Below are 11187 nucleotides of genomic sequence, written 5' to 3'. Positions count from 1 at the left end.
GAGGCGGCCGACATGGTGCCACAGCTGCCACCTCCTAGGAGGCTGGGGGCCCGGCATGCGCCCCCAACCCGGACAGTCGACATCCGGGACAAGCCCCCACCAGGTGTGCACAGGCCCTTGATGGAACCAGAGGTGGAGAACTGGCGGATACTGGTGGTGGTGGCGGCCATGGTGTCCACAGGATCAGGCACAGGGTCTGTCTGGGGTGGCTGGAGACCCCGGTCCACCCTTTATACTCAAGGCTGACAGGAAGGCTGGGTCCCTGGCCCCTTGAAGTCCGAGCCAAAACTTCACCTATGCAATTTGCCTCTGAACCAGCTAGCTAGGCCCTGAGGCCTGGGCTGGACAGGCCGGGTGTATCCCTGGGCCCAGTCCTGTCCTGGGCTCAGCCCTGGCCTGGCCATCTCTAAGTGGTCCATTGTTTGTTCCAAAACAAAGGTAGTGCTGGTATTGCAGCCCTGAGGCTAGGATGATCCTCCATCCTCGGCTACAATTAGGCGCTGAGCTCATTTTGGGGGGAGGTTGTGGGGAGGTGGGGAGAAGTCAGAGAATCCAGCCTGGGAGCCAGGAAGAGCCTGGAACAAGGCTCTACAGGTCTGGGAGCCTAGAGGCTGGCCTGTCCCTCCCCACACCTCCATATTCCAGGGCCCCAGGGAGCCCCACAGGTTTCCCCTGGTATAACGCACCCCTCACAGAGCCCCCTGGACTGACCTAAGGACGTCCCCAGCTCTCTCAGGACTCTCTGAAGTCTTGGAAAGGAGACAGCCCAAGCTCCAGGTGGGGGAGGGAGGGGGACGGGTCCCTAAGTCTCAGCGGACACACTTGGTGATGGATCCTCACCTAGAAATCAGTGCAGGGGCCTCTGTCCTTGCTTATGAAATGGGACCGTTTATCTCCTGAGGGCTTAGAGGGAATCTGGGAAGATAGTGACATCAGTCAGGCTCAGAAAACAAGGGGGCAGGTGTGAAGTTTGAGGGTAGAGGGTCCAAGAGCAGCACGGTAAGGGTGGCCTCATTCCTCCCCCGCCCCACCCCCATCTGAGGAGGGCTCCCAAAAGAGGCACCATGGTTGCCAGGGTACCTCGCAGTCAGCACGCTGCACCCCACTACCACCACCACCCAGGAAGAAGCCCATCTGGGCAGCCCACAGCCACCCCTACCGGGGAGTGACCCAACCTCACATTCTGGCACCCACTGAACCCAACAAGGAGATTAGCAGCCTAATCTCGGCCGTGCTAATGATTTAGGAGCTGCCAGGACACTGGCGGCTGCGCAGGGCCTGTCTGAAAGTGGAGCCTCCGGGGCAAACCAGGGCCCCAGGGATGGGACAGGGACAGGAGGAGCATGGTGGCCTAGGCTCGCTGCCCGCATTGAACCCGGGGACAGGAAGGTGTGGTGTCAGCAATTCCACCTGACTCAGAGCTCCCAGGGATGAGGCTGATAGCAGGAGGAACTTCCTGCTTCAAAGCAGGTGGTCTCTCCTTTTACCTAGACAGGATGGAGAGCTATCTGCCTCGCAGCACCAAATCTGGAGGGAGCCAGGGCCTGAGGGGACAGCAGCCCCTCACACCCCTCCCTGTGCCCAGCTTTGTGCCTCCCAGCCCCCCACCCCCGCCTGAATTCCCACAGGGCTCGGACCCAACCCCAAGCCCACTGCCGAAGTCACTCTCTTCAGAGTCACTCAAAGGCCTTGGGAGACAGAAATGAATCTTATTTTCTACCTTCAGAGACCCCAGCCTTAGCCTTGAGACCCGGTATCGTGTAGCCCCCCCCCCCCCCCCCGCTTCTCCCTTCCTTCTGCAAGCGATTCATCTACCTACCCCTCTCTGCCACTGTTTACCATCCCAACCCGCAGGCAAGGGAGGACCATCCTTAAGCCAGGACTAAGGAAACCTGGCTGTTCTTCTCCACTCTTCACAAGAACACTCTGGGGAAACTGAGGCACCAGGATTTAAGTGGCCACAGTTGGGTCAGCCCCCCCCCCCCAGTGTCAGGGTCAGGGTCAGAGCTGGGCCTGGAGCCAGTGCCTCCAGCATCAGCTCCCACTCTCCCAGCCCGGGGGAGGAGGCCTGGCAGGGCAGCCAGAGGGCCGCACAGAGGTCCTTGGAGCTGGAGCCGGGAGTCTCATGCCTGGGCCTGTCCTCCACCCCCGGCAGGGAGAGGCCCCAGCAACCCCCATGCTTGTCAGCAGCTCAGCCTACGTGAAGAAGGCTAAGAGGAAAAGGGCTTCTTTAGCCCAGCCCTAGTTTGCTAGAGCCCAGACAGATAGGAGACAGGGATGGGAGGAGACCCCCCCCAGACCCCAGGGGTGGGAGGAGACCCCTCCCCAGTTGGCCCAGGAGAGATGAGCCAACTCAAAGAGGCCCCCCACAGAACTCTACAATGGGAGCCTAGGCTTGGCCACCCCCCTCCCCCCAGAGGCCCTGAGTCTCCTCTGCAGAGATTTCTGTAAAGGAAGAAGTTTCCAGTGTGAACTACTGTCCAGATTGACTGAGTTTGAGTAGGACCAGGCACTGGGGAAGATATTGACACACTCAACCCACTTTGTTTGAGGGTACACAGTGAGTAAAATGGCCTGGAAGCCCTGTATACAGTACGTGCTTAATAGATGCATAGTTGGCTAAGGTCACGCCAGGCCTGGGCCCAGCTGACCTGGGATCCTATAGGCCACTGCTGGCTGGAGTGCAGACAGAGTCCCAGGAAGGGAACGTGGCTATTTACGTCCCCCTCCCAAGGAAAAGAAACAGATCAAGCTGGGGACAGGAGAGGCCACACAGCCTGAGGTGGGCTCCCAGCTGGAACATTGGCTTGGATGATGACAGGCCCACATTCAACCCCAGCTTCCTGCAGCCAGGGCCCCCTCCTCCCCCTCCCCAGCCCCATCAGTTCCTTTCCAGTCACCCTATCATCTGTAGGCACCTTGTAGGGGGACAGGATGGACATGGTCTAGCCCTCTGCCTCACAGCCCCTCACCCAGGCCAGGTAGCCCTGAAAAAGTATGCCACCACCCCCAGCACCCCCAGCCCCACCTGGCAGCCCCACCCTCTGGTGGAATCCTCTGTTTCCTCCACACCTCCCTCCAGTTTCCTGGCCTCTGTTCTGAGGCTGGATGCCCCACCCGGATCCACCCACTAATGATTTGTCTGCGGCCCGCACCTGAGATGCCACCTAGCAACACCTTGCCGGCAGAACCCTCCCCCCCACCCAGTGCCAAGTCTCCATCCTAAACAATGACCCCAAGACCAGAAAGCCCTGGAGGAGGCCCAGGCCTGGGGGAAGGGGCCAGGGAAAGCAAGGAGAACTGGGAACCAAAGCGAACCCAGGCTCAGGGAGTCATGGGGAAATCTAGAGATTTCCCACAGAGCACAAATTCCATCAGACCACTTCTGCCCTCTGCTCTTCCTCCCTCTGCCCCCTTACACACACACACACACACACACACACACACACACACACACACACACACACACACACACACACACACACACACACACACACCTTTGTCCTGCAGTCTGGCTGAGGAGATCCTGGGACCTCCAGGGGTTCAGGCTCCATCCCACATCCAGCCCCCATCCTCACAGCCTCCTAGGGTCCCCTCCTGCCCAGTCTGCCTTTGCCTCTCCCCTCTGGCCACAGATGCTCACGGAGTTGTTAATTCGGTCAGTGGTTTGTACCTGTGCATTAGCGCTGTGAGTCCTCCAGGGCACTCATGTCCAGGCTCCCCTAAAAGGAGCAGTCTCTCCCCGTTGGATTGGACCCTTCCTCACCATAGCAAATGGGCCCCCCTTAGACTGGGAGCTCCCTTAGCATGAGGACTGCTTCTGCTTCTCCCCCTGTGCTAGCTTTGGGGTGCTCTGGGCATGGCATGCCTTCTCCTTCAGCTAACCCAGCCTGCAGGAAGTGGGGTATCCTGGCTCCTTCTGGAGCTGGGTGGGCTGACCACCCAGCCCACCATGCTATGAAACCACCACCGAACCAGGGCAGAGAGGACCAAGGGATCGCCCAGAGGACCTAGGAGGAGGGCTAGGGGGAAATCTGAGGAAGTGAACCAGCAAGTGGGGTGGGGGAGTCAGGGAAAGGGGAGTCAGGAGGTGAAGGAGGGGGAGCATGAGAGAGAGAGCAAGGGATGAGCAGGTGAGGAGGAGTGATAATGAGGGGTAATGAGGCAGGAGGACCAGAGGAGAATCAGCAATAACGGTCCATCCTTTTTCTTTCTTCTTCTTCTTCTTTTTTTTTTTTTTTGGTGCCAGTCTTAAGTCCTTGAACTCAGAACTTGAGAACTGTCCCTGTATTTATTCTATTTATTTTTGCTCAAGGCTGGTGCTCTACCACTCTAGCCACAGCTCTACTTCTGGCTTGGGCTGCCTTCAAACCTCAGATGTCAGCCTCCTAAGCAGTTTAGGATTACAGGCATGAGCCACCAGTGCCTGGCTTGTCCATCTTTTTAGAAGACAGAACAAGAGGCATTGGTGGGAGGATTCTTCTGCAGGAACTGGGCTCTGTGGGAGCATTGTGCGCCATACTTCCTCCTCTACCCCAGCTCTGTCCCTCCATCTTTGGAGCCATGCCTTCCCAGCCAGTCAGAAACTGGCTCCCTTGCACAAAACTCCCCTGCTGTCCCTGTTGCCTCTGCCTCAGAGCGCTAGGACCCAGGGAGCCTGATCAGCAGCATGCCAAGCCCATGGATGTCTTCTTTAACTAGGATGCTGCCACAGGCCTGACCTTCACAAACCCAAGGTCAGACCTCACTCTAGTTAATGACCACCACCACCCTAAGTTATGAAAAGAGCTCTGAACCCCAAGTCCAAGAACATGGATGCTTCAGGGCCATAGCCAAATTACTACCCTTAGCCTTGGCCCTCTTACCCCGCAAAATGAGAGCACTAGGCTTGCATGATTAACTCTACGTGAGGATTTAACGAAGGAACATGGAAATGTATGATGAAGCTCCCCTCAATGAGGGGGAACCTTCTACACCTGTGAATCCCAAGTATGTCCCTATCCTCATCCCCTGGGAGTGCACATCTTAAAAGGCAAAAGGGACTTGGCAGACACATTCTGGTGCAATCGCAAGGTTCTTAAGAGGAAGAAAACAAAGGGCTGGGAGTTGCAGCTCATGCCTGTAACCCAGAAGCAAGACATTAGGCAAATCTAGCTACTCTGGAGGCAGAGACAGGAAAATCTCAGAAGCTAGCCCAGACAGAAGCACAAGACCTTATCTAAATAACGAACTGAAAGCAAAAGCATTAGGGTCATGGCTCAGGTGGTAGCACCTTTGCCTGGCCAGTGGGAAGGATCCTGAGTTCAATCCCCAGGACTATATCTGAAGTAAGGAGGCTGAGCCTAAATAATTTCTTGCAGCCATCCTGGTGCTTAGGCAGGAGACAGGGTCCTGTCCACCCCATCTCCAAGGCCTAGAGGTGAGAAGCCATTCACTGAATGCAGGTACCTAGCTCAAGGTGAGCTAGGAAAAATGCAGAGGTTATCTTGTTTTCCTGGTAGGGGAGGGTGACACCCCCACCCCTACCCCCCTCAGGTGATGGACATATCTGGATCCCTGAAGACAGGGGTGGGCAGTTGGCTGATAGGTTGCTGGACCTATCAGTCTAACGTGTGGGATTAGGAATTTCCTGTGACCCTGCCAGCTGTCCGGCCCCTATTTAGGCCTGGACCAGCATAGGTGCCTGGACACCATGCCACAGGTGTCTCTGTGATCGTGTCCTGTGTCCTGGCTCCCGGCTCGTCTCCAGTCATCATGCCATCCCAATTCAGCTCTCCATCGGAACTGAATTGGTTTGTTGGTGTTCTTTTTGTTCTTCCTTTCCTCTCTGGCCTGTTTTCTAGCTGTGTTAAGTGTATTTGTGGGCCTTTGTTACAGTGGGCAGCCTGCAGACTGCTAGTGCTGTAATAAAAACTCCAAGATTCCATCCTTCAAAATGTGGCTTCTCTGATCATTTACCTTACAACACACCAATAAAAAAAATAAGAAGAGGGAGCTGGGAAGGTGGCTCAGTGGTAGAGCGCTTGCCTTGCATGCCTGAGGCCCTGGTTCGATTCCTCAGCACCACATAAGCAAAAAGAAAAAAGCCGGAAGTGGCGCTGTGGCTCAAGTGGTAGAGCGCTAGCCTTGAGCTGAAGAGCTGAGGGACAGCGCCCAGGCCCAGAGTTCAGGCCCCATGACCGGACCCCAAAAAGAATAATTAAATAAGAAGAGCTTGGGCTTGTGGCTTAGTGGTAGAGCGCTTGCCTCACATGCATGAAGCCCTGGGTTTGATTCCTCAGCACCACATATACAGTAAAGGCCAGAAGTGGTGCTGTGCCTCAAGTGGTAGAGTGCTAGCCTTGAGCATAAAAAAGCTCAAGGACAGTGCACAGGCCCTGAGTTCAAGCCCCAGGACTGACAAAAAGAAATAGGAAGGAGATCTAGTCAGGTGATGTGACCACAGGAGCAGAGGTCATAGTAGTTTGGGCCTTACCTCAAGGCCTGCAGCAGCCTTTGGATACTGCAGAAAGCAGAGAACAGATTCTCTCTAGAGCCCCCAGAAGCAACTCCACCCTACCAACACCTTGATTGAGGCCCTTGGAAGATACAATTCAGATATGTGACTTCCAGAACTGTATTGAATAACTAAACGCCCATCCAGCTTTAAACCCCAAAGTTTGTGGTTGTGACAGCACTGAGTAGGAAACAAATACCACACACCTAGCCCATTCTACTCCTAGACTGGCTAGATGCTAGCCAGTCTTATTTGTGTTAAAATATACCGAGTGGCAGATCTGCTCTTCTTCTAAGAGTGTGTTCCTTAGCAACCAAAAGAGAGCTTTCCATTCATATGTAGACCCACCAGGAAGTCTAACTCAGTGCTGTGTGCACAGTCAGTGTCCCATCGGTGCCTGTTCTAAGAGCTGGATGACGTTGGGCTTCCTTCAGCACTCATTCATTGCATTCATGGGCCGAGTCCCAGGGCTGAGTGCTTAGAATGCAGAACTGAGTCATCCCAGCCCTGCCCTTAATGAGAGCAGTGAGCTCGAGACAGACAGACGCAAGCTTCATCCCCAGCACAATGGGATTGTGTGGGTCATGAGGAATGTGTGTACAGCACCTGGGGAGGAGCAAGGGAAGAGAACCCATTCAGATCCAGCTGCCAAGAACAGTTTCTGAGGGAGGGACAACAAAGCTGGGTTTCAAAGCCAGGGCAGGGCTTGGTCAGACTGGGAAGACCAGGCAGGCAGGGGTCCAGGTAGAGGTGAGGACATGCCTGGTGCGTGTGGAGCACACGGGAAAGCTGCAGCTGGCTTGGCACCTGTAGAATCATTAAAGAGTACTTCTTTGAGGAATAGATCTTGAGCACCTACTATGTGCTGGACACCAAACCTGATCTGAGAACACCACAGATACAACAGACATTATCACTGCTCTTAGGAAGCAGTTGAACCATTGGGTAATCAACCACCCTGAGAATTAGGCGTCTCCAAGGAAACACAAAGCGATCCATGAATGGTTTGAGAAACCAGGGAAGGTCTCTTCTAGCAGGAGCCGAGGGCCAAATTGAATGAAAGAGCCAGCCATGCAGGAAAAGGCATTCCAGGCCAAGGAAGCAGTAAGCACCAAGGCCCTGAGGCTGTAGCAAGGTACTGCTCTTTAGGAAAAGAGGAAGGAAGGCGTCTGTGGTTTGGGGAAGAGGCTGTAAAACATCAGGACTGAAGACAGAGGCCAGAGGCCGGTGGCTCGAGCCTGTAATCCTAGCTGCTCAGGAGACGAAGATCTGAGGATTGTGGTTTGAAGCCAGTCCCCAGTAGAAAAGTTTATGAGACTCATCTCCAATTAACTGCAAAAAGTCAGAAGTGGAGCTGTGATTCAAATGGTAGTGTGCCAGCCTTAAGCAGAAAAGTCCAAGGAAGAATGTAAATCCCTAAGTTCAAGCCCCAGTATTGACACAACAGAAAAAGGAAGTAGGTAATTTTTTTTTTTTAAGTTGGCGTCTTACTGTATTGCCCATATGCTGGCCTTGAGTTCCTGGGCCCACCAATCATCCCACATCAGCTTCTTAAGCAGCAGGGACTACAAGTACACACCACTGTACCCCGCCAGCAAATCCATTGTTTACTTTGATTGTCACTGCTAAATTTTCTTCCAGAGTAAAATGAAGGGAGGTCTGGGACTTGCTGTTAAAACATTCTAAAATCCGGGCACTGGTGGCTCACACCTGTGATCCTAGCTACTCAGCAAGCTGAGATGTGAGGATCATGGTTGAAAGCCAGCCCTGGCAGGAAAGTCTGTGAGACTCTTCCCCACTACCACTGGGGGGAGGGGGGGTTGGAACTCTGGGCTTGGGCACTGTCCCTCAGCTCTTCAGCTCAAGGTGAGCACTCTACCACTTAAGCCACAGCACCACTTCCAGTTTTCTAGTGGTTTATTGGCGATAAGAGTCTCACGGACTTTCGTTCCCCGGGCTAGCTTTGAACCACAATCCTCAGATCTCAGCCTCCTAAGTAGCTAGGATTACAGGCGTGAGCCACAGGTGCCTGGCCCATGAGATTCTTATCTCCAATTAACCACTGGAAAACTGGAAATGGCGCTGTGGCTCAAGTGGTAGAGAGCTTGCCTTGAGCTGAAGAGCACAGAGACAGCGCCCAGGCCCAGAGTTCAAGCCCCAAGACCAACAAAAAAAAAAAAAATTCTAAATCCCCACCATAAAAGATGGATTGGAGGGCTGGGAAGGTGGCTCAGTGGTAGAGCGCTTGCCTTGCATGCCTGAGGCCCTGGGTTCAATTCCTGAGCACCACATAAAAAAAAAAGAAAAAAGCCGGAAGTGGCGCTGTGGCTCAAGTGGTAGAGCACTAGCCTTGAGCTGAAGAGCTGAGGGACAGCGCCCAGGCCCAGAGTTCAGGCCCCACGACCCGACCCAAAACAAAAAAAAGATGGATTGGAGAGGCAGAGACAGAAAGAGCAAACCAGAAGGACAGCAGGTTTAGACCATCCTCAAAAGATGGCAGGTGCGTGAGGGTTTGTTTTTCCTCTTCTCTCTACTTTCTGTTTGAAATTTTCCACAGTAAAAACATGTGCCTGAAAAGTCTTACAGAGACAGGCGTGATGCCATGCTTTGTCATCTCCCAGCACTGAGGAGGTTGAGGCAGTGGGTCACAAGTTCAAGAAGGAAGGGAGAAGGCGGTAAGGGGAGGGCAAATGGGCAGGAGAGAAAGAGAAAAGAAAAAAAGGGAGGGTGGGGAGGGGAGTCAAGTCCTATAGATTGGGATATATGCGATTGGGCATATATCCAAGGAAAAGTAAATCAACATAAGAAAGAGACCACCACTTTCGTATTTAGGGCAATGCTATTCACAGTAGCCAAGTTCTGGAACCAGCCTATGTGCCCAACAACCAATGAGTCGATAAAGAGAATGTCAAGCTGAGCCGGGCACCAGTGGCTCACACCTGTAATCCTAGCTACTCAGGAGGCTGAGATCTGAGGATCGCGGTTCAAAACCAGCCTGGGCAGGAAAGTTGGGGAGACTACTATCTCCAATAAACCACTCAGAAAACTGGAAGTGGCACTGTGGCTCAAGTGGTAGAGTGCTTGCCTTGAGCTAAAGAGCTGAGGGACAGCGCCCAAGCCCAGAGTTCAAGCCCTACAACCAACAAAGAGAATGTCAGACTGGAGGTGTGGCTCAGCAGTAGATCACCTGCCTAGCAATGCAATGCCCTGAGTTTAAACTCCAAATAAATAAAGTCTAAATTGTTTCTTTAATTTTTGTTCAAATGTGATACCATGGAGATCTACTCAGCCATAAAAAAAAATGTGAAAATGCATCCTACATCATGAGAAAGGATGGAAACGGGAGAGCATCCTGTGAAAAAGCCAGTCAAGCTCATAGAGACAAATATCACACACCTTTACTTGTATGCCAAACTTAGACTAAATTTTAAAAACTAGTAATAATATGATATGATTGTAAAAGAGGGCTGTTTGGAAGGGAAACCAGCGGGTGGAATAGATGGCAGGAGATGAATTTTGTAGAAATTATATATGTGTACACATATATGTGTGTACATGTATCCTTTTCTCCCACATGTATATATGTATGTACATGCATACACACATATATACAAAATAGAATAATGAAATCCATCAAAAATTGTTTAACAGAGGCAGAGAATGTGGCTTAGTGGTAGAGTGTTTGCCTAACATGTATGAAGCCCTGAGTTCAATTCCTTAGTACCACATAAACCGAAAAAACCAGAAGTGGTGCTATGGCTCAAGTGGCAGAGTACTAGCCTTGAGCAAAAAGCAGCTTAGGGACAGTGCCCCAGGCCCTGAGTTCAAGCCCCAGGATTGGCACTAAAAATAAAAGTGTTTAACAGAAGTGGGGAGAAGGGAGAAGGGTTAAAAAAGAGTAATAGATAGCCAGGCGCCGGTGGTCCACACCTGATATCTTAGCTATTCAGGAGGCTGAGATCTGAGGATCACCGTTCAAAGCCAGCTTGGGGAAAAAAGTCTGTGAGACTCTTATCTTCAATAAACCACTAGAAAACCGGAAGTGGAGCTGTGGCTCAAGCAGTAGAGCACTCGCCTTGAGCTGAAGAGGGCAGAGACAGCGCCCAAGCCCAGAGTTCAAGCCCCACTACCGACCAAAAAATAAAAGAGTAATAGAGATTAGAGTTCATTTGATCAAACTATCTTACATATGAGTTGTAAATATCACAATGAAACTCATTTGTACAATGTTTATGCTAATAATAATAATTAAAAAAACAGAACCAGATGCTGGTAGTTTATGCTTGCAATCCTACTTTCCCAGGAGTCTGAAATCTGAGGATCAGGGATAAAAGCCATCCCAGGCCGGAAAGCCCATGACATTTTTTTTTTTTTTTTTGTCGGTTGTGGGGCCTGAACTCTGGGCCTGGGCACTGTCCCTCAGCTCTTCAGCTCAAGGCTAGCACTCTACCACTTGAGCCACAGCGCCACTTCTGGCTTTTTTCTGCTTATGTGGTGCTGAGGAATCAAACCCAGGGCCTCATTCATGCAAGGCAAGCACTCTAGCACTGAGCCACCTTCCCAGCCCTGCCCATGACATTCTTAACTCTAATCATCAAAAAGCCAGAAGTGGAGCTGTGGCTCAAAGTGGTAAATAGCTAGCGCCTTGAGCAAAAGAGCTCAGGGACAGTGCCCAGGACCTGAGTTCAAGC

This window comes from Dipodomys merriami, unplaced genomic scaffold, assembly GCF_024711535.1.
Source record: "Dipodomys merriami isolate MVZ:Mamm:240054 unplaced genomic scaffold, mDipMer1.0.p SCAF_19, whole genome shotgun sequence".
NCBI classification, from domain to species: Eukaryota; Metazoa; Chordata; class Mammalia; order Rodentia; family Heteromyidae; genus Dipodomys; species Dipodomys merriami.
The sequence above is the reverse complement of the archived record's forward strand: the minus strand, read 5'-3'. Positions refer to the sequence as shown.